This window comes from Nannospalax galili, unplaced genomic scaffold (assembly GCF_000622305.1).
Source record: "Nannospalax galili isolate Female #2095 unplaced genomic scaffold, S.galili_v1.0 scaffold147, whole genome shotgun sequence".
NCBI lineage: Eukaryota > Metazoa > Chordata > Mammalia > Rodentia > Spalacidae > Nannospalax > Nannospalax galili.
In genome coordinates this window covers 889,500-914,736 of record NW_008355800.1, presented here as the reverse complement: position 1 = coordinate 914,736, position 25,237 = coordinate 889,500, and the positions used below count along the sequence as shown (strand labels likewise).

Below are 25,237 nucleotides of genomic sequence, written 5' to 3'. Positions count from 1 at the left end.
CACGGACCCTTGCCTGATCCCTGGAGGGCTGCCCAGTGCCAGGAGCCACCTTGATTTAGCATGGAGAAGGTCCCAGTTTTATGAGAGGAAGGAATTTAATTTAGAACACACTAAAGACTACTGGGAAATTCATTGGAAATACATAGCAGGCAATTGGAGATGCAGAAATGGACTTGGGAATAGGTTAAGGATGTGGGTATGGATTCTCCATGCACTTGAAAGCTAAACTAAAACATGAGTTGAATTTCTGAGGCAACTGGTAGAGGAGAAAAAATTTAAAAGATAATCTTAGAAATACCTATATTTGGGGCACAGGGAGAGGAAGAGAAGCAAGGATTGGGAAGTATGATGACACTCCATCCATTCTGAGAACTAAGAATACCAGATCTTCATTAATAAATTCATTTAAATTTAAATTTCAAGAATTTTAATGAGAAGAAAAAATGCACAACTCCTTAACAATCCACTTACTCTCTCCAACATTAAAATAGGTCACCCATCCGTCAGGCAGCTGGGCATTATCTGTAATAAAAAGCAAAATGATTTTTAATTCAATGTCTCAAAATCAATTCATCAAGATTTAAAGTAGAAAATGAACAACTTTCGAGCAAGTTGATCTGCTCTGCACTGTGGCCAATTTCCATTCATTCCCCATACATGTCCTACACATCTGCAACCTAGTGTGCCTTGGGCATGGTCATTGTTCTCAGGGGAGACAGCCTTGGTTCATACCCACACTGGGCTTCACACCTGCCAGGAGGACCCCCAGAAGTTAATTAGCTAGCAAGCTCTGAGCCTTGTAAGGGTGTCAGGCACTGTGATTGTTCCTGCTTTAGTCTCATCGAACCAGCAAGTTAACCCTGTGAGGCAGGTGTGAATACTGTGATGGTTAAGACTGATCTTCAACTTGAAAGGCCCTAGCATGAACTAGGGGGCAAATCTCTGGGCATGTCTGTGAGGGACAGTCTAGATTGGATTGAGGTGGGAAGACCCACCCTAAATCTGGATGGCATCATTCCCGGGGCCTGGGTCCTAGACTGAATAGGAAGGAGAAAGCCAGCTGAGTGTCAGTATTCCTGTGAATGTAATATGACCAGCTGCCTCAAGCTCCGGCCACCACCTTCCCCGCAAGATGCACCCAGCTGTGAGGCAAAATAAACCGTTCCTTCCTAGAGTTGCACTTGCCTGATATTCTGTCATAGCGACAGCAAAGTAACTAATACTCAGCCCATTTTACAGCCTGGGATATGTCCTAAACTCATTCAGGTAGCAAGTAGAGGCACTAGAGACTCAAATGAGCTAGCCAGTGTCCAAGCCGCAGCTCTAAGCCTTGCCGCTCCAAGCGTGAGCCTCAGATCAGCATCACCTAGTTGTTCACTAGAAAATTCTCAGCCCAACCCCAGATCCACTCACATCAGAATTTGGTTTTAACAAGGTCCCCAGGGATCTCTCTACACAGCGAAGTCGAGGGAGTGCTGTGCTAAGTCAACCCCTCCAAGGACTCCGGTGAACACTAAGGGACCTGCACCTTTTCCCTAAGAAGCTGGCAGGAGAGGCGGGGAGGGCAGCAGGGTGAGGTTATGCTGCTCTCTGAGGATAAAGGAAAGATTCCCACAATTTCTTTCGGTTTCCAGCATTGGGGAGTATAATGAACCGCATGGGTCGGGACCACTTCCAAAGGCAGCAGAAACTGAGCCCCATCTCCAAGCCAGAACATTTTCTCAATTCGTTTCATTAAAAAAACCTGCTGTTCCAGATGGACAAGTGCCCACACCAGTCATCTTCCGGAGTTAGCCTCTCCAGTCCGGAATGTATTTTCCAGATAGAACCCAAATATCAACATCATCAAAAGGCAAATTTGAAACCTCACGAAGCGTACCATGAATAAATCGCTAAGTGTTCTATTTGGCTTTGATGTGCTTCCTTTAATTGGTAATATTCATGATAAAGACTAGTTTGTCCCTCACTACCTGTCCAGCAGTAGATGTGAGGGCAAATAGTTGTAAAAGCAGCTGCCTTTGGGTGGGAGTAAGATCCCGGCCTGGTGCTCCATTTGCCCTGCCCTCCCGCTACGGGCTCACGTGGGGTCATGGGCCCTGGCCATTCCTCCCCAGGACTTTTGTCCCTGTCACTAGTTCAGCCTGACCTCAGAGGGCCAGACCCTGCGTCCTCCAGCGAGTCACCCAGCACCCGCCGGGCCCTCCGCAGCTGGGGCCTCCACCCGCACCCCGCACCCCGCACCCCGCACCCCGCACCCCGCACCGGGGCGGTGCTGGCCGGGCTCTCGGGACTGGGCCGTAGCAGCAGCGGTGGTAGCAGACGGCGAGTCACGTGCGTCTGAGGGGGCGGAGCGCGGCCGGCCGAGGGGGAGGAGAAAACAAAGCCCCCAGCTGTCAGCGGAGTAGTAGGCGACCGCGCAGGAGCAGGTGAGTCAAGTGCACTTAAAGCGGTTCCGCCCCGGCGCACCCCGACACCCTTTGCCCCGGCTCGGTCCCTCCCAGGCGGGGCGTTGGCCGCCCTTCTACGCCGCCGGGGGCTGCGGGCTGCAGGTCACCGAGCAAGCGGATCCCGGGTCCCCGAGCCCCGCAAGAAGTTATCCCGGGGTCCACGCCCCGAGTGGCCGCCCCTCTCTTGGGGGGGGGGGTCCCAGAGCCGGGTCCCCGAGAGGAGGGAGGGACCGGAGCTGCCACGCTGGCAGACGCAAAGTGCACTGGCTGGAGGGTGAAGGCTGGGGCCACCTAGGATGGGGGGCTTGCGGGTGCGTGGCCGGTCCGGCTGGAGATTCGGGGTGCCCCGGGCTGAGCGCCTGGGGCGGGGGCCGTAGCTGCGCACTTTCCAGCAGACAGGAAGTGCGCGGCTGGCGCCCACCGGCTGGACAGCATCCCCGGCACCCCCAGCTCCTCGACCGCCCCGGGCGTCCTCTCCCCGGGACAGGGGTCGCACGCACGCAGCCCGTGACTCCCGGTGTCCTGGACCTCGGAGCCGGGTGGGTGGGAAGAAAGCGGGTTGATGTTCCGCGCCCCAGTGTTTTCTTCTGCCGGGAGCTCCCAGCGCGCGGGGCGCGAGCTGCCCGGGAGACTCCCCACCTACTGGGATTTGGAAGGGAATTCCTCCCTCCACCTTCCAGGGGCTGCACCCAGCCAGAAGTCCCACAAAGGCCCAGAAGGAGGGGTGGGCGCAGAAAGACTCTCTCCCCTGCGCCTGAGCGTTTCAGTGTAGACTTTCAGACCTAAAAGGCTGATGGGTCTGGTCACCCCTTGAACCACTTGGCCAATCCAGTGTCCAAGGCGGAGCTGCAGCCTCGGAGGAAGGGGGATGCGCCACTGGACCCGGAGCCTTTGTCCTAGCCTCCAGCCCCTTGTGCTAGTCCTGGTCGAACCAGCGGCGCGCGGAGTCATTAATATTCTAAATATTAGCTGTCCCTTCACCTCAGCACCGAACGATCCTGCAGTCCCTCCTTCCGCCCACCCTCGCGCGTGTTCACTTCTTGCTCCTGTTAACACCCCCCCCCAAAAAAAAACGAAAAGGAAAAAAGAAAATGATCGGGACCCATTAGGCAGGAGGATGACTTCTAGCAGATCTACCGGGAGGTCAATGTGAAATCAAGGGTTAAGTGTTCACACCCGCGCTCGCCTGCGTGCGGGGAGTGGAAGAGTCAGCCTCAGAACTTTCTTGATTAGCATAGTATCTGCCCCAGGGCCGCGCTGCGAGGCGGAGGTTCAGCCCTGACTTTAGGTGCAAGGGACAGCCAGTCCTGTCTTGAGTGAGGTCAGAGCTGTACCTGCTTCTGAGAGGACCGCGGGGGAACAGAACGCTAGGATGAAACAGAACAGAGACCCAAAGGTAACCAGAACAGTAGCTTGTGGCTTGCTTCTCTAGGAAGCGCAGGGGAGGGGTGCCGGCCTCAGCGGTGTCCGTTTGGGAAATACCAGCTTGTTCTGCTGTCTGTCCTTTTCTGCCAAGCTGAGGCATAAGCTGGGAATGTATGTCAGTTGATCTCTAAAACGGGGGGCTTAGAGACCAGTGGTGGTCTTCAAGTAGGCTTAACTGGGCAGCTTTTTCCAATGCATGGGAAAATGATGCGTCTTCAAAGCTCTGGTTCTCAAACTTGCCCTCATCCTGGAATTGCCTGGGGAGATTTGAAAATCCCTGGCATCAGCAGCCTACCCCAAACCATTTAAGTGAGATCTTTGGGAAGTGTGAGAGATAACTAGGCACTGGTAGTAAACAAAACCGCCAGGTAATTCCACTGTATTGCTGTAGCAAGCAGCACAGGGTTGCAAGTCAAGATGCCACTCTAAATACTTGAGTGGGTGAAGACGCTGAAACTGGGGTGCTGGTGACTAACGCCCTGGGACAGGCCACTGTTGTCTGGAAGCTCGGCTGGTGGTGACATCTCCTTAGCACATCATTGTCCCCTTTCCTGCCTAGCATCTACGTGTTGGAAAGATAGCTCACTGTCCCTGCCTGGTGTCTGCACTGTTGTTAAGGGAGGCAGAAACTTTCATTCTGGTGATGATGCATGTGTAACAGGCAACAGGGAAACCCAGCAGAAGTAAACTCCAAGCAGCCTGGTGAGTCAGCAGGCTGTGCTCCAATGCCTGCCCAGTGAATAGGAAGTAATTACAGGGAGTAGCTTATTCACACACACACACACACACACACACACACACATACTCCTTTGAAAGCATGTCTTAGTATCTGATCAGGATGTTTGCTGGTCAGAGCCTCTCCCTCCAACACTCTATCCCACACACACACACACACACACACACACACACACACACACACACTCCTTTGAAAGCATGTCTTAATATCTGATCAGGATGTTTGCTGGTCAGAGCCTCTCCCTCCAACACTCTATCCCACCTGCTTTGGATAATGCTCGCTGCTGTTAGGACGGAAGCTGAAGCCAGCTGGACATGTCGTCGTTTTTCCTCTATGGAAGGCATGTTTTTAAAGAAAAGAAAAACTCCTGGGGAAAGTGTTAACTGGTTTGAGCTATTTCTGTTACAAGAACTGAAGGAGATGAGCAATTTGCACTATGGACACTTTTTAAAACAAACAAAAAGTCATATACTGTTTGGTGCATTCCGGGCTGAATTCAAGGATATACTTCAAATCATTTCATAGGAAGCTTTTTGTGTTTGTTGACCAAATCTTTCGTTTTTGTTTGGGTGTGTGTTTGCTTGGTTGGTTCGTAGGTTGGTTTATTTTTGGTGCTGCAGATTGAATTTAAGTCTTTATCTCATGTACGCTAGGCAAGGCTCTGCTGCTGAGCTGCATCCTCGGCACACAGACTTTTAAGTTTAATAGGCCAGACTCTGGAAGTCAAGAAAGACCAATTCCATGTTCTCCTTCAGATGCAGATGTTAGACTTGTATGTGTGTGTGTGTGTGTGAGAGAGAGAGAGAGAGAGAGAGAGAGAGAGAGAGAGAGAGAGATCGTGCAACTAGAAAGGGACCATGGGGGGGGAGAAGATCTTAGGAAGGAGAGGAAAGAGGATAATAGGATACATGTGACATGTGACAGAAGGGGAATCCTGGGGGAGCAGAGGGGTAAGCAGAGGGGAGCGAGGGAAGTGGGGGCAGAGGAACAAAAATAGTTAAGTATGACAATGCCACAACAAAACCCATTGCTTTGTGTGCTAACTTTAAAAAATAACTAAAAATATATACTAATTAATAAAAATAAAATGACAAAAAATAATTATAAGCCAGACTCACACCTATAACCCAGCACTCTGGAGGCTGAGGCAGGAAGATTGCCATGAGTTTGAGACCAGACTCATGTGAATCCCAAGGTGTTCTAGACCAGGGTGAGACCCTATCTCAAAAACCTAAAAGAAAATTAAACAAGAACTTCCTGCCTGGAGGATGGCTCTGAGATAATGCACTTAAAGAGGCAGAGTTCATTCAGTGAACCCGTTTTCCTTTGCGGCTGCTGCTGTTGCTTTTGGTTCCTGTACCTCTTCCTCTCTCCATTAATCCTTATGTGGCCATAGCTCTTTCTACTGCTGGCCAAAATGCTTTCCTTCCGCATTCTCAGTTTCTTTCTGGGACCAACAGTGCCTGGTATGTAGCAGGCCCCCCATACTGCCAGCTATTGAACCTCACTTGAACCTGTGTTACAGGAACCTGTGATATAGCACCTATGTACTCTGCTTGGGATTCCATTTCCTCCAAAGGGCCTTTATGTCTGCAGGCCCCATAGCACCGTCACGTGGCTATATCAGACTATTAGAAGGTTATCAGATGGTGGGGCGATCATTGGAAAAAAGGCCTCATAAGCACATTCAGTTTTATTGAGTTCCAAGACAGCTAGTCTGAATATGTAAGAGCCAAAGTTCCCTTACAATTCTGAAATGCTATAAAACAACTGTTAATGTGTTTCCATTGTTACTCAAAGAAGCTTAGCATTTTGAGTATAACCAATAATTGTTATGACATTGAATCACATTCATGGATTAAATGAATTCATTTCACAAAAGTTCATTCTCACAGTAAAACCACATGTCTAACTATGTAGATGCTTTAACGAATTCATTAATCAAGGAGTTATTTCAGAATAGGTTAATAGTGAAACTGATTCTACTGTCAGTTGCCTACTGCTCTTTTTAAACAGGACAAGTGGGGATTTGAGATGTAGCTCAGTGGTAAGTGCTTCCTTAGCAAATGCAAGGACCTGTACTCAGTTCCTAATATATACACACAAATATATTTCAATAGCCAGCATATTTAAAGATGGGAAGTTAGATGTTTTTGACAGATATTTCCAAAGGCTGATATGATGTAAATGCATCCATTCTCAGTCCTATGGGGCAGGGGGAGGGGGCTGCAAGCATTTCTGAAATTGTGACCCTCTTTTGAAGAGATTTAAGCCGAGAAAAGGCTGAAATATGACCTAGGAGGAGAAATGATCATTAGAAACCCTCAGGGGATGGATGTCCTTAGCTCTGCAATACTTACAGGTACCCCAAAAGACAAGTGGAAAGGACATTATCACAGATTTGAAAGCTCTGAAGTTTGTAGAACAGATCAGAACCATCCCCTCTCACTGTAGAAGCCCTTGATCGTAGTAATGTATCTGGGTCTAAATATTATTGGGTACTCTATACGAAGGTACCGAGCAGCTCAAAGAAATCCAGAAAGTTAGGGCAGCACTGTTGCTGAAACACTTGAGTTATTGGGTCCTTAGCCAATGTCTGTGTATGTGTGTGTGTGTGTGTGTGTATGTGTGTATGTATGTATATATACACATATATATATGCATTCTTGGCGTAGCCTTGCCTAGAAACTTTGACTAGACAAGATCCATTTTAATTGTCATCTCCTCCCTCCTTAAAGAGAAGAAAGTGTTCATATCCACCCTGCTCTCACTGATTTTATTCTTCAATAGTAACCTTTACACTATGCCAATGCCAGTCTGGCCTATCTCCAACTTCTGATTGAGGTAACCAAAGTAGGAAGTTCTTTAAATCTTTTCTCAAATCAAAAGAACATGAACTCTTTTGTTTTAGGAGTCCTCAAAAGTTACTCCCAGCCAGATATGGTAGCACACACATGTAATCCCAGCACTCTCAAGGCAGAGGAAAGAGGATGAGAAGTTCAAGATTGCCATCAGTGAGTATGAGGCCAACCTGGGCTACATAAGACAAGACTCTGCCTCAAAGAAAGAAAGTTAGTCCCACCACCCAATGAAGCTTAAATACCCTGTACATAGTTGGGCCTAGATACATCCTGCAATATTGAGTAGCCTGAGCCACATAGTGAGACTCTGTCTCAAAAGCACCTATAAATACATATACATATGTGTATTAGTTACTTTTCTGTTGCTGTGATAGATACACTGACCAAAGCAACTTATAGAAGGAAGAGTTTATTTGAGCTTACAGTTCCAGGGGAATTAGACCATCATGGCAGGGAGGCATGGTGGCAGAGGTGGCTGGAGCAGGAGCAGAAGTTAAGCTCCCACATCTTCAAGCAGGCACAGGATGCAGAAAGTGACTCGAGATCCAGCAAGGCTTAAGAACTCTCTAAACCCACCCGCAGTGATGTGTTTCCTCCAGCATGACCACACCTTCTAAGACCTCCCAAAGCAGTGCCACCAACTGGGGACAAAATGTCCAAATACTTGGAGCCTATGGGGGACATTCTCATTCAAACCACCACACTCTTCCTTCTATAAGTTGCTGTGGTTAGTGTTTCTATCACAGCAACAGAAAAGTAACTAATACAATATGCCATAATTTAAATGCCCTGCACAGCAGCATCATTAGTAGTTCTTCAACTTGTGCTTGTATGTCTCATTCCAGTCATGGGAAGCTCTCTTCCCAGTGTTCACATGTTGAAACCGTATAGAAAAATCTAATCTTCCTAGATAATTCCACTTGTGACCATCAGAAGTCTTCAAAGGGCTGGGGTGTGGCTCACATGAGGCCCTAAATTCAATCCTGGGCACCAAAGATAAATAAGCAAAAATACAGAAGACAGCAAAATAATTTTGTTTTCTAGATGAGACCTATCGTATTTCAAAGCAATGCCTTGGACTAGGGAGATGGTTCAGCAAACAAGCGCACTTGTAGTACAAGTCTGATGAACTGAGTTCAGATCCCCAGAGCCCATGTAAAAGCCAGATGTAATTAGTCCTCTGACCTCCACATGTGTGCTGTGGCACCTGCTACCCTCACAAATGTGTGTGTGCACGCACACACACACACACACAAATACTTTCTAAAATTCTATAAAACTTTTGCTCCAAATTCACAGCATTTAAGAAGCATTTGATATTATGCTATACCAGAACTTTATAAAACATAATTGCTGGAAAATGTACTCCCAACAAATGTAATATATTCATTCTGTGTGCTTCAGAAGTTACTGACCAGCTTCATACATTGCATAGTGCTTGTGGTTAGCTTAAATCCATGGCTTAATATGTTTCAGGGATCAACAGACTACAGCCCACCATGTGTTTTGTGATTGATCGTAATAGCTTCTACTAATTGAAAACTATCCAAAGAAAAATATTTGCAGACCCTTTGGAAGTACTGTGAAATTCACATTTCTGGGTCCAAAGTAAAGTTTTGTCAGGCTGTATCCTTTCATGTTTATTAGGATATGACCTGTGGCTGTCTTTGCGCCACTCTGGCAGAGTGGACTCAGTGCATAAAGGCTTGTATAATCCACAGGGCTTAAAATATTTGCTGAGTGCACACCTTTAATCCCAGCACTCTGGAGGCAGAGGCAGACAGATCTCTGTGAGTTCAAGGCCAGCCTGGTCTACATAGTGAGTTGCAGGGGCTAAAGGGAGACCCTGTCTCAAAAAGGATCTCAAACATACATATATGTGTATATATATAGTATGTTTGCTGAATATTTATAGCAAAACTTTGCACACAAGCTTCTAATTACTCCAACTCAGCCTACTCCAATTTAAATAAACATCTGTTCATTTAAAGCCTTCATCTTGTTTTTTGGTTTTTCCCTTCTAATGAAGACAAACAAAATTACTTAACATAGGTCAGCTAACTACTAAAAAGAGAAGACAGTTTTTTCATATTCTTTTGTGTGTATTTATAAGAATGGTTCATTCCTGAATAATGTGAAACTTATTAATACAGCCAAACATAAAACTTCTAAATAAGCCCAAGTGGCACAATTTTAACCTATTTCTAGAATTCTAGAAAATGTGAAAATCCAGCCCACAGTGAGCATGTGCTTTAGCCTTTTATCCACCGGACTCCCCTTTTCTCACTGTGTGGCCCTGGCTGACCTGGAATACACCTGTATGGGCAAGGCTGTCTTCAGACTTATCTACCGCTGCCGAGAGTCCAGGCACGCACCACCATGCCTGCCCTCCATACAGCATCTGTACGTTGACTTGTTTCCACAAGTGAATGTATAATTTTAAGATTTATTCAGATATGAACATTTTTCATTAACTGTTGTTTTATACACTTAAAGCATGGTGAAGAGACTTAGGGAAATCATACTGGTTTTCTAAAGTCTACAGTAAATAAGAGCTACATGTAGTTAACCTCTAAAGCTGACCCTGTGCCTCAGACTGCCTGGTTTAAACTTTTCAAATTCAAAAGTAGATAAGAGTATGATCCTGAAATTCACAAGTTCCCTTGTGCTCATGGCTGGGCTGATTTCTATCTACTAGGATTCTAGAAGTTGTCTTTAAAAGAATAACTGCATTGATAGGAACTTGTCGCCACGTTTTATAACTTCCTTCAGTTAGGAGAACTTCCTCCTTTTGATGACTTGGTACTGCCACAGCTGGGGAGCTAGAGAATGAGTTTCACTTAAGGCTAATAGAGCAACTGTGTGGACAGCTGGAGTCTTCGTCATTCCTTCCAGATCAATCCACCTGCAATTTAGAGCACAGTGGTTCCTTCGTCACTAAATTCAAACATTATTGTAACATCTAAGGTAACTGATATCCACCAAATCATTTCTAAAAGCAAAATTCAAAATCATAAATGCATTTGCCCCCTCTGAGGATTACTAATAGTACGTTATGCAAATCACTGACTTCAAAGCAACTTAACCTACTAGTCCTCCTGATGGAGTACCTGAGGGAGAAGGAGGAGAGAAACTGAATAACTCCTAGTCTAATTGGGTAAGGAATCAGTGCACATGGTATTAGTCTTCCTCCCTCATAGGCCTTCTCTCAGTGTTCACTAAGTGCATGCTGTTTAATAGCCAGACATTTGGTAAAAATGGCAGTCCTCTCCAAATTAGTTCCTAAATTTGGGAAATGAATGGAATTGCTTTATTTTTATTAGAGTAGGGACTGACTTCATAATTGTCGATTGTTACCTCAGTCTTCTGATAGACATCACTGCAGGAATACTTGCTGCTATTTGAAGTAGGAAAAAGAAAAGAATATTAGCAAAAAACAGCAATCTGGAACATGGAACATGCCTTTTTGATGTTGCTGAGATATCTCAAACTATCTATTGAATAGCATAGATAAAAGTGAAACCAGAGAGCTCGAGTCACCTCATTAAAATATGGGTTTAGAAGCCACTAGTAAGTGAGAAGTTCCTGGAAAGCCTGCTTTAAATCTAGTTAAATAGACATGATGCAGTATTAACCTAGAACCACTGCCTCCATTTCCCACCGAGTTTTTTCAGTCCATAGAAAAGAACATGATGGAAGGAAAGGGCCTCTGTGTTGCCTGCCAGGTCTTCCTCTGAAACACGCTATTGCTATAAGCAATGCTGTCTGTTGGCTTTGCTCCAGCTTGCTCTCCACCATCAATTTTTATAAAGTGTGGTCTTCTAGGCACAGATTCCCTAACAAGGGTATCCAGCCTTTGGGCTTCATCTGCAGAGTTCATGCTTGAAAATCACACAATTGAGATACAAATATACATACATACACACACATATATGTATTTGTATCTGTATGTGATGATATATTGCAAAAAAAGAGATTACATCATGTTTTAAGCCAGTTTTCGGTTTTGCATTGAGCCCCATCCATGGCCACCTTGAGGGACATGCACTGCAGGTTAGACATGCCTGCAGCAGGCTTCCATGGTCCCCAGCAGCTCTATGTGGCATTAGACAATCCAGAAACCAATTCCCTAGCTGTAGAGTGTCTAGACAGTGTCAGCGGGCCTCTTAATTCTCCAGCTCAGCATCTGCCCTGCCAGATCTGCAGGATAATCTAGGACAGGGTATACCTAGACCTGCCAGATAAAATACAAGATAATTGCTTATATTTGAATTTCAGATAAATGGTAGCTGTTTTTAGTGTGAGTGGATGCTGTTGTTATATGGAATATGCTTATGCCAAAAATTGTGTCTAAAATTTAAATTTAATTCAGCATTCTCTCCTGGATTTTTGATATTCAGATTGTTTTGTTGTAAATTTTGTGACTTTGGCTTTATCACCTAATGAAATCTCCAAATGGCTAGCTTTCTAGTCCTGTAAAAATATCTACCCAAGATCCTATTTCTGGGTAATGAAGCATCCAAGCTGCCTGTACCTACTGAAGAAAAAAAACTCAGCCATTAACTGTTTTCCTGTACAATTTATTTCTTAAGAGGTGAAATTAAAAGCAAAACCAGTGTTACAAAGTCACCCAGATTTTCTCTTTGTAAGATGTTTTGAAGTATTTTCTATTCTTCTTTTAAGATTTATTTTTTATTTTTAGATACGTATATTTGTGTGAGTATGTACATGTGAGTGCAGGTGCCTGCAGAGGCCAGATGTGTTAGATCCTCTGGAGCTGAAGCTAGAGGAGGTTTTGAACCACCCAACGTGGGTGCTTAGAATTGAAGCAGGGCCCTCTGGAAGAGCAGTGTGTGCTCTTCACTGCTGAGCTGTCTCTCCACCCATATTCCTGTTCTTTCATAGACCTTTTCATAGAATAGATTCTTCAGTGGGTAAACTGTCAGTCCAAGCGAGGCTGGGTAAGAACCGCACCAACCACACCAGCTGTGCTCAGAATGAAAGCAATTCTAAGTTGTTCTGATGATGTCTTGTTATATACTGGAGGCCCCAGACCAGGCAACAATGCATCAGCTGAGGAACCTTAAAATGCAGGACATGGTGCTCTTGGGATTGCACCGGAAGACGCCGCCACAGATAACTCAGTGAAACACCTGCATGTGAAGTTTGAGAAGCCGTAGGCCAGCAGGTTCTCCTTCTCACTTATTAAATTGATCCTCTCAATACCTCACTGACTAATCCTTAACAAACCATCTCTTAACATCTAAGAAATGGTTTCTCCCGCTATCTCCAGAGTATGCAATACTGTGTTTCTGTTTTATTCATATGAAAATCCCATATGTTTATTTCTCATATTATTTCATAATAAGCCCACCTGGAAATAAAATGAGAAATAAGCCAGGTGTGGTGGCACAAGCCTTTAATCCCAGCATTCCAGGAGCAGAGGCAGGTGGAGCAATGTGAGATGGAGGCCAGCCTGATCTGCATAGCAAGTTCCAGGACAGGTGGGGCTACAGAGAGACTCTGTCTCAAAAAGAGCAAAAAGAAAAAAAAAATAACTTTTTGGGACATTGCTGGCCATCAAATTATGGCCCTTGGCCATAATAAGTGTAATTTTGAAAAAAGATTCATACAGACTCACTTGGCAGTCTGTTATAAATAGCATTCTGGGCTATCCTTTGTCAATAAGGTACACGTTAGGCAGCCCACACTTCCTGGCCCTCAGTTCATCAGCAAATCTGCTTTACCCCTCTTTATTTCATCTGGTGTAACTTACACAGAATATTTATATGCTTTGGCCACACACCCATGCACTTGGATCCCTGGATGACTAAAACCGAACAGACAATGTAGTTTGGGCTTCTGGCAAACTCCAAACTACCCTTGTGAAATTCTAAGTTTTAAAACGTAATAAAGAGGCTATAGAGATGACTTAGAGATTAAGAGCACTTGCTGCTTTTCCAGAGGACCTGAGTTCAGTTCCCAGCACCCCACGTCAGGTGGCTCACAACTAACTGTGTGTAACTCCAGCTCCAGGGACACTAATGCCTCTGGCCTCCTTGGGCACCTGCACTCATGTGCTTATACCCCCACACAGAAACATACACATATACATAACTAAAATGAAATCTTTAAGAAGTAATAAAGTAATTTCCAGGCTGGGGAGGTAGCTCAGTCCAGTAAAGTGTTGCATGTGCAAGCAAGTGAACCTGAGTTCAAGCCCTACTACCCACATAAACCCAGACATAGTGGTACATGTACATGTAATCCCAGGACTGGAGAGGTGGAGCTAGGAGGATCCCTAGGGCTTGCTGGCCTGTCAGTCTAGCAGAATCAACAAGCTTCAGGTTCAGTAAGAGGCTCTGTCCCAAAAAATAAGATGGAGATCAACTGAGGAAAACATGTGGCCTTCAAATACATGTGTACACAATGCATGTACACCTGTACAAAGGTACACACACATGCACGTACACCTGTACAAAGGTACACACACATGCACGCACACCTGTACAGAGGTACACACACATGCATGCACACCTGTACAGAGGTACACACACATGCACGCACACCTGTACAGAGGTACACACAGTTTCCTAGATCATTCTTTCTGAGTTAAATAGTTACTTCTTCCTGCCTGTGTGTGTTGGTTTCTGTTTATTTGTTTTGTGAGATTTATAATGTCGCATGATAGAATCCTAGCATTGGAGTAAGGCTGTGAGATGGGTTTGGTTTTCAAGCTGGTTCTGGGTGATTTTGGAGACAGAACATCTTTCACTAGCATCCCCGAAACCAAGTTTTCTCATCTTGAGAAGCAGGGGAGTCATGGTCTCTTGAGGTTCTTATTGGGATAACAGCAGATGTGTGTCCGTCTTCATGACCAGGATGTCAGTGACGTGGGCTCAGCCTTGTTTGGTCATCTCCTTTGCCTACGCCTGCCAGCTGACAACATTTTCTGGATGTGGGTCCCTACAGCATCTGGGCCCTAGGAGGAGCACAGCAGGATAGGGCTAGAGTGTAGCTCAGTGCTACAGCACTTGTCTAGCATAAATGAGAACTCCCTTTGGGTCCTAACATCTCAAGAAACAACAAAAAAAATGTACATTTTGCAGCTTGTAGCTCATTGCTAAATGTCTGAGTCAACCATAAACTCTCCCAGAAATCTATAAAGTCTTTCCTGTGGCTGGAAAACTGTACAAGTTCAAGTATACATGGCAACGAGGCCTCTCAACAATCCTCAAAATGCTGTGGGGCTGTGTTTTGTTTTGTTTCTGCCTGAATTCTGCACAGTCATTCCTGTACTCTCACCTTGGAAAATTTACTAATGGGTTATAAAAATATACTTCAGGAGACCGGAGAGCTGGCTCAGTGGGTAAGAGCACTGGTTGCTCTTGTAGAGGACCCAGGCTTGATTCCCAGCACCCACATTGCGACTAACAACCATCCATAACTCCAGTTACAGGGAATACAATACTCTCTTCTAACCTCCTCAGGCATTGCATGACACGGGTGCACTTACACACAGGCAGGCAAAATATTCATATACATAAAATAAAAATAATAAAATATTTTAAATATATATACGTCAGTATTTTTACTCAACTCTTATGAAATACCCCTTTGTGGTCATTTCACATTAGTAAGAACAAGAAAAGAGAGAGGAAAGAAAAACTACACAGAACAAAATATCCTTCACAATACATTTTTAGGAAGCAACCATAACTGCATTCCTGTAATTGTGACCAGTCATTACATAGTTTATTATCTGATCTCATCATAAGCCTCAAATTGAAAGTTGGCTGCATGATCCTTGTATTAAATGTGTTCCAGGATGGACTGTCTCCACATTGGCACACAGAGTAGAAACTTGTTTACCTCTCTGTTGTTTTAATAAGTAATGGTAACTTCATTAGTGGAGGTCTAAGAGGTGAGGGAGTCATGTGAGGGACAGTACAGTTGACCTTCCCACCTCCACCCTCAGTGCAACTATGACAAAAACTGTTTCCATTTTGAGGATGAACTCTTGCTCATATTCACTTTAAACAATGTTTTTGCATTAAGCATTGCCTAACATTTTTTAACATTTCCTGTATCCAGCATCACAGTGCTTCTAGTGCCGAACCACGGCCAGCCTTATGGCTTTGCCTGCGTGAGTCGAGCTCAGGGTGGGTGCTGTCTCACCTGTTAGTTCTCTATGTCCTTGCTATTCAAAGCCTGGTCCATTGACCTGTTCAAAGCCTGGTCCTTGCTATTCAAAGCCTGGTTCATTGACCTGAACATGGTATAGGGGACTTTATAAAGCAGAACCTCGGGGTCCCGTTCAGTCATTCTCAGTCAGAATCTCCCCTTGTAGTAAGAGCCCCAGGTGTTCTGTTATGGGCACTGGCATTTGTGAAACTGGGCTCTAAGAAGCCCTCCCTAACCCAACCGCTACCTACTGCCTCCACCCACGGTCCAGGCCCACCCATCCCAACCAGGAAGGGCACCTGTTATTATGACTTTCATGAATGACTTGAAGGTTGTGATGGTCTGTATGGCACCATCTCTCTGGTACAATCCCACGGCCTGGTGCATGGCGGGCAAGAATTCAGCTTGAGGAGCACAGCAGTTGGCAGGCAAGAGTTCGCTTTGAGGAATTGCTTCCTTATTTCCAAACAGGACTGTGTTGTAGATTAATTGAAAATGAGAGTCACCTTCCTCCAGCTGAAAAATGGGGTACTTGGTTAAGGGGATCTCTGCCAATACGCAGTTTGTTAGAGTTCCCTTTTGTTGCTATGGAAACCCAGCTGTGAAAAATATGCTTGGTGGGGAAGGCTTCTCTGTAAATAATTTCTCGAAGTCCACTGCTAGAACCGTATTCTTTCTGCTTAAAATATCAATGTCTGTTAAATTCCAGGGCGTCTGGCAGGAATCAGACTTGAGGCCATCATGAATGTTATCAGTTGGCAGGTTTGGGTAAGTGTTAGGGAGGGATGTAAAGATAAATGTTGTCTGACCGGAGAAGGGCGAGAATACCTTCTAGAGGCTGGAAAAGGTGTGTGGTGAAGGCCTGATGGGTGAGAAGCTGTTTCCATCTTGAATCACTTTTTTCATTAAAAACCCCACATATTTTGCAGGTTTGGGTAAGTGTTAGGGAGGGATGTAAAGATAAATGTTGTCTGACCAGAGAAGGGCGAGAATACCTTCTAGGCTGGAAAAGGTGTGTGGTGAAGGCCTGATGGGTGAGACGCTGTTTCCATCTTGAATCACTTTTTTCATTAAAAACCCCACATATTTCAGATTTCTAAAAATCTCAGGATATGACTTTTTCCCCATGTCCTGCCTCTGTGACAAACATCACCCAGTCCTATATTCAAAGGAACCCTCTCTGGGGAGTCCCCTTCCCATCCTAGGTAATCAAACGTACAAATTCTTTTACACTGGTGCTTCTAAACTGGTATTAAAAATAGCAAGCAGAATAAAAGTAACTTGGTTGTTGTGGAAGGAATGTTCTGTGACCTTAGGGACAGACAATTTGAAGGAGCCAGGGCTATTGTTTGCCTTATTTGAAAGGACCACAAGCCTCCTGGTACTGCTTATCAACAGCACAATCAGCCACACAGACTAAAAAGAGTGTAATTCTATTCGAGAAATCTGTAGCCTTTTCCCCTTGGGAGGCTATTGCTGTCTATGTCTATCACCATGGTCACCAGCTGCCGCCCGCTTGTGCCTCTGAGTCAGGCTTACCTCCTTGGGGAAGAGTGCATCTGGTTGTCCTGTCCTAAACTCTTTGCTTCAGTGACTGAGATAATACATTTCAGGGTAATTTGTCCATACCTGGGATCTTGGGTGGGGTTGGGAAGAGTCATCTTGACACCTTCCAAGTATGCCTAGTTGGGCAATCTGATGCAGGTGATCAGGCAGGTTGGGTAAAACAGTCATTGTGTTCTGTGCCTTGTGACATCAAGCCAGCTCCATCTGAGTCATATTTTCTCATGGGGTTAATGGCCCATCCCAGTGGAAAGACATTTTTAACCCATCTCTTTGTGAGACTTAGTGCTGTTTTAGGAGTTATTCTAGGAATCTGAATGCTCTTTGAATGTTTTTAATTTGTTTTTCACATTTTGGAGGTTTCTCTTTAAATCTTAAAGAATGGCTAATAACATTGGGTTTTATCACTAAGCTGTTATTACTCAGTAATTTTAATCTGACTTTTCTTGAGAGACTTTTCACCTTCATTTCTCTATCTGAAAATTATGCAAATGTTTGTCCCTAATGATTGTCAGTAGAGGCTCCAACACAATTAAAAAGTACCCGAACACAGAGAGAATTAGGGAAATGATTGCCAAGAGGGAAACGCAGCATCTATTAAAACAGCCTAAAGAATGCAAGACTTGGGATCAAAGAATGACTGTCTCTAACTGTTCCTCTTCCTTCAAAGTTTAACTCTAAATAATGATTTTTGCTCAGAACTTTTTCAAGTTGGGTACAGCTCATTCTGTTTTTCTCATTCCAAATGGGTAAACTGATCTCCAGGAGACCTAGTTCTTGCTTAAGTGCAACTCAAGATGACTCAGTTCATTTTTGTGTCCTCTAGACTCATTAATAAAATGGGAGTCATGCCTTTACCTCTTCTCTCTCCACAAAACATCCCTGTGCTCTAAAGGGATGCTTATTAATTCACTCTATAATAAAATATAATGGGTAATACATTGGGAAATTATATTTTTCCTTTGAAGGATCCTAAGCAAGAGGAAAATGTGCAGCTTTGGGAATCCACTAGCATGCCCAAATTCAAGTAGGCAGCCACAGTAAGTTCAACTATGTGATACTCTGACTGACATACAGAGAATGTCATGATGGCTTCTCAAAACCCCAAAACAGTGTGATTTCTGGCAGAGCATTCTTTAAAATCGTCCACTCCTAGCCAGATGTGGCAGCACACACCTGCTGATGGGGAGGTTACAGTGGTCTTGTGTGGTAGAAGCCAGACTGGGCTCCACAGCAAGTTCCAGGCCACCCTGGGTTTTATAGTGAAACTCTCTATTTAAAAATTAATCGGGGAGCTCGAGAGATGTTCAGCAGTTAGAGCTCTTGTAGAAGACCTGGATTCAGTTAGTTCCCAGCACCCACATGGTGGCTAACAACCATCCATAGCTACAGTTCCAGGGGATCTTGTGTCTCTTCTGACCTTCGTGGGCATTACACACATAAAAATAATAATAAGTTAAATATTTTAAAAATTCATCAGGAATAAAGCAGAACATCTCCTTGGAAGTCTTCCAGAGTTCACACAACTCTGCCCATGCAGTGGGTACCATTGGATCCTCCCTCTATCAGTCAACTGGGCTGAGAAATAAAGAGACTGACTAGAACATCCTATGGAAGACAAGGAAAAACCAGAGGTAGTGACCAGGCCTAACGCTGCACTGCCTTAAGATACAGGGAAGGCAAGAGAGGCTGCATCCCATTGTCGCCTGTTACTGCTCAGTTCCTCAGCACTGACCTGTCATCTGCCTAAGGCATCAGAGCGTGCAAGGACAAGAAGAAACAGGCTGAAAACACAGGGAGTAAGGTGACAAAGCATTTCCTTTAGCCTCGTATAAAGGGGAGGCAGGGGCCTCAGTTGTACTGAGTATAGAGGCCCCACATCAGCAGTTGTGAGCAGAGGGAGGAATAATTGTTTTTTCTGTGGTCCAGAGACCCAAAAGCTGATGTCTAGTGGAGCTCTGGGAGAGGCTTATGGCAAGCAAGGCCTTTCCCTGCCTGGACAGGAGTGTTGTTGCACTCGGCTCTGCTGGCACAGCCCAGGACAGCTTCCTACTTCTGCAGGGCATGATCAGAGCTGGTTGTGTGGTGCTGTCTTGGCTGGATAGCACAATCAGCCTGTCCCGACAGAGGCTCCCACAAAGCCAATGTGTAGCTCTCTGAACCCTATGCCTTGCATTATTGATGCTAAGTAGTGTGGAAGTGTTTGAGAGCTGCAGGCAACTTTGGGATCATCTCATGCAGCCTCAATATCCTCCCGGGGGGCTTGCGGGGAACAGTCAAGGAGATTTTCCTGCTAAAGTCACTCAGAAGTTGCCACATTTTTGCATTTTTAGTTCATCTCTTGCTTTTTGTTTGCTAGATCATCTGAACTTCCCCCTAACTCCTAAGCACACTGAGAAAAGCCAGTGAGGGGCCCGGGAGGGGCCTTCCCCAGGTATTTGTTAGGGCTCCTTTCATCAGGCTATGTCCATAGATCTCTTATGATTGGACCTTTGAGGACTGACGCTGTGGCTTAGCTCCCCTTAGTACACAGAAGGTTCTGGATCCTCTGTCCCCTAAAAGAAAATTATAAGGGAATTCTCTCTCCATCTGTTTTAGATGTTAGGTTTCCCTAGAGTTTATTCTATTGTATTGCTTCCTGACCCTGTAGTTCTCTGATTCAGGTTCTCAAAGAATGTTCCAGTTCAGTTGTGTGTGTGCACATGTGTGCGTGCATTTGAGTATAAGTACATATGGAGGCCAGAGGATAACCTCAGCTGGCGTTCTCCAGGGGCCATCCACCTTGTATTTTTTAGACAAGTCTCTCGTGCCTAGGGGCTAGGCCAAGTAGGCTAGACTAGCTGAACGCAAGCTTCAGGGACCTGCCAATGTCAGTTCCACCAGCGCTGGGCTAGCAGATATCTACCACCCTGTCCAGCTTTTTATGTGGGTTCTGGGGATGAAACTCAAGTTGTCGCACTTGCATGGCAAGCACTATACTGACTGAACAATCAACCAGCCCATCAGTTATTTAATAGTGACTGCAAAGGCGTCTTGGACTTACACAGACATTTACAGCTGCTAAAGAATTTTTATATACAGCAGTAGATCTCTACGTCAACATACTTTATAGAAAACTATAAAAATGAGAGGTGCAGCATGCCCAGAGTCACATAATTGGGAAAATTTGGAGCCTAGGGAACGTTCCTGCAGCTCCAAGACGTCTGTCAGACAGGTTTACAAATGACAGCTGGATCCTTAGGGTGGTCCTCAGAAGTTCTTTTAACCCATAAAGATACTGAACCGTACCAATGTCTCAACTTCTGATGACCTCATGTTTCCCATAGAAAGATGCATAAGGTTTCAAAGCTATGGTGACAAATAGTTTTGGGTCACAGCCCACCATTGGTAGGGGCCCTTGACAGTCTGGAATTGATGGACACGTCTCTGAAAGTCTCAGTGCATGAAGAGAGCATGATTAGTTGTTCAGGAATATGGCTGAATGTGCAGGCCATCACAGAAGGCACTTTGAACCTGATGCTTTTAGGCAGGGTCATGATGCAGGTACTGTCTCGGTAGAAGTGTGAACAACCTAGTTATGGAAATAGCGATGTGAAGATTATAAGTTTCTAGTTCGTTGTTTGCTCTGACAATTGGCAAGTCATCTGACCATGTTTGCATCTCTCAAGAACACTAGATATCTGTTTGGTACTTTGATGACACTGTTGTCCATACAAAGAAAATTAATGGGCTAAGGAGATGACTCAGTTGGTAAAATTCTTGCCTCACAAGCATGAGGACCTATGTTCCATCTCCAGCAGCCACATAAAAAGCCAGCACATTGGCACGTGTCTGAAATCCAGCACTGGGGAGGCAGGAGACCACTGGGGGTTACTGGCTAACCCGTGTAGCTGAATCAGTTAGAAGACCCTGTCTCAAAAAAATAAATAAAAGTAAAGTGAAGAAATTGAGGAAGACACCCGACATCAACCTCTCACCTCCACCATGACATGTGCGCATACACATGTGCACACAGAGGCAAACACACACAAGAAAGGTAACAGTAACTTCACTGATGGTGTTCATATAATAAGATCCAGAACCAGCTATTCTGGATAGCAAAGAAGAAAGAACAAAATTTCATTATAAGCACTCTAATGAATTTTCAGAGTAGTTAATTGAGTCCCTGACCAGTGTGACTAAAGCTATGGGACCATACTCGGATATTTCCCAGACAGATGGAATTCAGTATGCACCTTTCCTTCCAGGAATTCAGCTACTGTATAACCCCCAAACATTTGGAAGTAGATTCCCCTGCAAAAGGGAAGCCCATAGCAGAGATGCCAAGAGCAGTTGGGCTCTTCATGTGGGCTTAAATAGGGGGGCTGTGGGCAGAGGCTATGCAAACATTCTGCAAGTTCCAGTCACTTGACACTTTTCACAGACTCAGATGAAAATATTAATATAAATGAAAGTTTGAAAAGATTTTCACAAAGCACAGCACGAAAGGACAAGGTTATTGGTGTTTCGAAGCAGGTCATGGCAGCCTTCAATGCCAGTGTCCCAAGGACCTTGTTGCCCTGTGAAAGCCTTACTGAGTGTTATCCTGGCAATACTTTTAATATGTAACATATTAAGCTTGGTCAAGAGAATAACAGACTACAAAGACAGGACTCATGAAAACCAGGGCCTTGGTTTTTACTGTGACCCAGACACTAAGTTTTGAGTCCTAATCTCTGATGTTGAACCTAAACACGAACCCCTCAGAACTACTTTGCTGCATTTTAGCATCAATTACATGCGTAAGCAAAGGGCTGTTCTGTTCCTACTACACTATTTTCAAGGATATGCGATTAAGTCGGATAAAAGGGCTGGCTTAAATACTGCAGATGTAAACATTTCGTGGAAGTATGGTGTACACATTTCCTATATACTCGGTTTGTCTCATGTCTTCGTCTGGAAAGAATTGTACTTTAATAGAACTACAGTTTTTAAGCATTCTAAAACAGAAAGGGCAATCTTAAAAATTACTTTTATTCTGGCTCACATGGGAAGCAACAGATGGGAAGCTGGGGATCCCAAGAAGAGAAGGCCGTGCCGTGTCTGGTGGAAAAGAGCTGGATTTGTAGCTGTCCTTCCAAGGCCATTTCTTGGGTTTAACCTTTAGATGTATAGAAAACCAAATCATCCAACTCTAAGACGTTTATAACATCATTACCATTCTCAGGATACACCACTCAAATACCTTTATCAGCTAGCAATTATTTTAAGTCCTTAAATATACAGCATGGATCATTTGGTAATTTGTCTTTCTTAAGGAACTTGAGTCATAGCAGACTCAGTATCCAAGAGTCAGTGTAACGTGACCTCTTTTGCCAACACAGACCCTCCTCCACTGGTTTTTGGTTTCCCTGGTGCATGCTGAGCTCTGTGTTTCCTGGCAGTGAGGCCCTGGGTGACCCTAGGCGGCCCCTAGGGCAGGCCATGATCCCAGCCCAAGACCACTAATTGATGTGGTGCTTGCTGGAGGCTGGTATCAAGCAGGATCCGCCTCAGGATTAATAGCCTGTGACTCTGTTAATGCTTATAAGCCGCTCTGTTCCTAGAAAGCCGTGGACCTCCCACAGGATAGAATATTATCTACAGCTGGAACCATTCAGCATCTCAAAGTGCAGTGGGGAGTTTGGAATTCAGGATACAGCTAATTCTGAAGACCCAAGATAGCCGAGTCAGACCCTGAAGGAAAACCCAGGCTCGGGCCCCAGTGGTGCTGTCTTCTTGGAAAAGCTGGGTGCAGCTGCAGAAGCACTGACGTTGTCTCTCTGAGCAGAATGATTTGACCTTGTGTGGTTCAGAAACCTTATTGCCAGGCTACAAAGCAGTGAAAGAATTAAATTATCCAGTGGCATGGCATGATTGGAAATATTTTTACAACCATGTTTCCATGGTTTTATGGCTAGGCATACAAATAGCAGTCATTCTGGGATGTGGGGCAGGAGGAACTCTCCCTAGCTAGGACAGATAGTTTACTGGCATGCCTTCGATATGAGATGTTAGAATTCTGGGTTTGTTCAAAGGAAAAGAACAGGAAATTTCTAGAAGGTAGAATTTTGTAGAAATAGACAATGTGCTTTGTTAAAGAATCCAACCAACTCATATCCTAAAAACATGTTTGGTCTTTTCAATTAAAACAAAAACAACAAGCCATGGAGAGCAGCTGCCCATGGCTGCTCATTTCTGAAGAGCTGTCATTTTGTACTTAAAATGACAAAAGAGTTCACGTCCACATAACATGATTAGAAATGAAGGCCATGTTGTTACATGTTTAATGTAGATGACCAGTTTAAGTATAAGCCATCTGCCTTGTCCAAAATCCAGTGAAGGATCCATTCTATTCCTGTGAAAATAGGTGTGGAATATTTGGGGGAATTCCTGAGAAGTGTGACCTTAAAGGAATGATAGATTCATTTTAAAATGCATGAAAGGGGCTGGAGAGAGGGCTCAGCAATTAAGAGCACTGGCTGCTCTCGCACAGAACCTGGGTTCAGTTCCAGTACTCACATGGTAGCTAACAACCATCTGTAGCTCCAGTTCCAAGCAATCTGATGCCCTCTTCTGACCTCTACAGGCATTGCACAAAATGGATGTATTTAATACATGCAGGCAATACATGCATACACATAAAAAGCAATAAACAAAAATATTAAGAAAAGTCTTAAAATGCATGAAGTGTCAAACGTGTTTAGAAATCACTTCTGGTTTTCACTGTGTGTATTTACATCAATATTTTGAATTTTGATAAAGGATTAGAAAGATAAATGTAGGAGAAAAGTGGCATCACATCAAAGAAAATTCCAGATTATTGAATCTGGGCAGTTCCTTGAAGCTTCATTCTGGTTGTTGCTTTTATCAAAAAGTTGGTGCCTTTACATTGCTGACTCTCACAAATAAGATATGGATGATCTCATTTTATTGAATCTTAATCAGAGTTTTGTATTGTTCCTTGTTTTTATTTGGGATATTCTAATAGATGTATAGTGATGTCATTTAATTTTCAGATGCCTGATGTCCAGTAATGCTGAAAATCAGTTCATGTTGTTACTCTGCTCTGCGTCCTCTTGCTTCGTTAAATGTATTGCTCATATCTTTTGCCCATTTTCCAATTTTTTGTATTTATTTTTATTTTATATATATGAATGTGTGCCTGCATGTAGGTATTGACATCACATGTGTGCAGTGCCCAAATACCATGTGGAAGCTGGAAACCAAACCCAGGTCCTCTATAAGAGCAGTGAGCCATCTCTCCAGCACCCCAATTGTCCTTTTCCTACTGTCAAATTTTGATATCTTAGATGTTAGTTCTTTCTCAGATATGTGCAAAACATATACCCTATTTTATAATTTGCATTTATGTCCACGTGACATAGATAAAAGTTTTAAAATTTGATGAGGTCCAATATATCCTTTTTCCTTATACACTGTGGTCTTGATGTCAAGACTAAGAATTTTTGCCAGGCCCAAGATCCTGAAGATTTTCTCCTTGTTTGTTTGGTCTTCCCATGCCACCACTTTCTGTAGAAGTTCATAATTTCATAGTTTATATTTATGCTACATCCATTTTGAGGTTTTATATAAAGTGTGAGATTTGTGATTAATAAATGCTCTACTTTTTCCAAACAGCACAGGAAAGAAAACTGTTCTCTCACCCTGTGTCCTAGTTTGTTTCTTCATTGCTGTGACAAAACACTCTGACCAATACCAACTTGGGGAGGAAAGGGTTTATTCAGCTTACATCTCCCAGGTCACAGTTTATCAGGGAGCCCAAGGTAGGAACTCAGTGCAGGAACTTGGAGGCAGGAGCTGAGGCACAGGTCATGGAAGAATGCTGCTTACTGGCTTGCTCCCCTGGCTCCTGCTCAGCCTGCTTTCTTATGCAACATAGGCCCACCTGCCCACGGGTGGCACCACCCACAGTGGGCTGGGCCCTCCCACATCACTCATCAAGAAGATGCCCCTCAGACATGGCCACAGGCCAGTCCAAT

The 25,237-nt window shown here is 44.4% G+C and overlaps 1 protein-coding gene across 1 annotated transcript in view; it reads left to right on the top strand.

Annotated features, from left to right (window-relative positions):
- Positions 1-2,361: 2,361 nt before the first annotated feature.
- Positions 2,362-25,237, top strand: part of Mapre2 (microtubule associated protein RP/EB family member 2) — a 166,922-nt gene continuing 144,046 nt past the window's right edge. The window contains exon 1 of the mRNA XM_008853708.3: positions 2,362-2,426. The gene's annotated coding sequence lies outside the window, so the exon portion shown is untranslated. The remainder of the gene's footprint in view (positions 2,427-25,237) is intronic.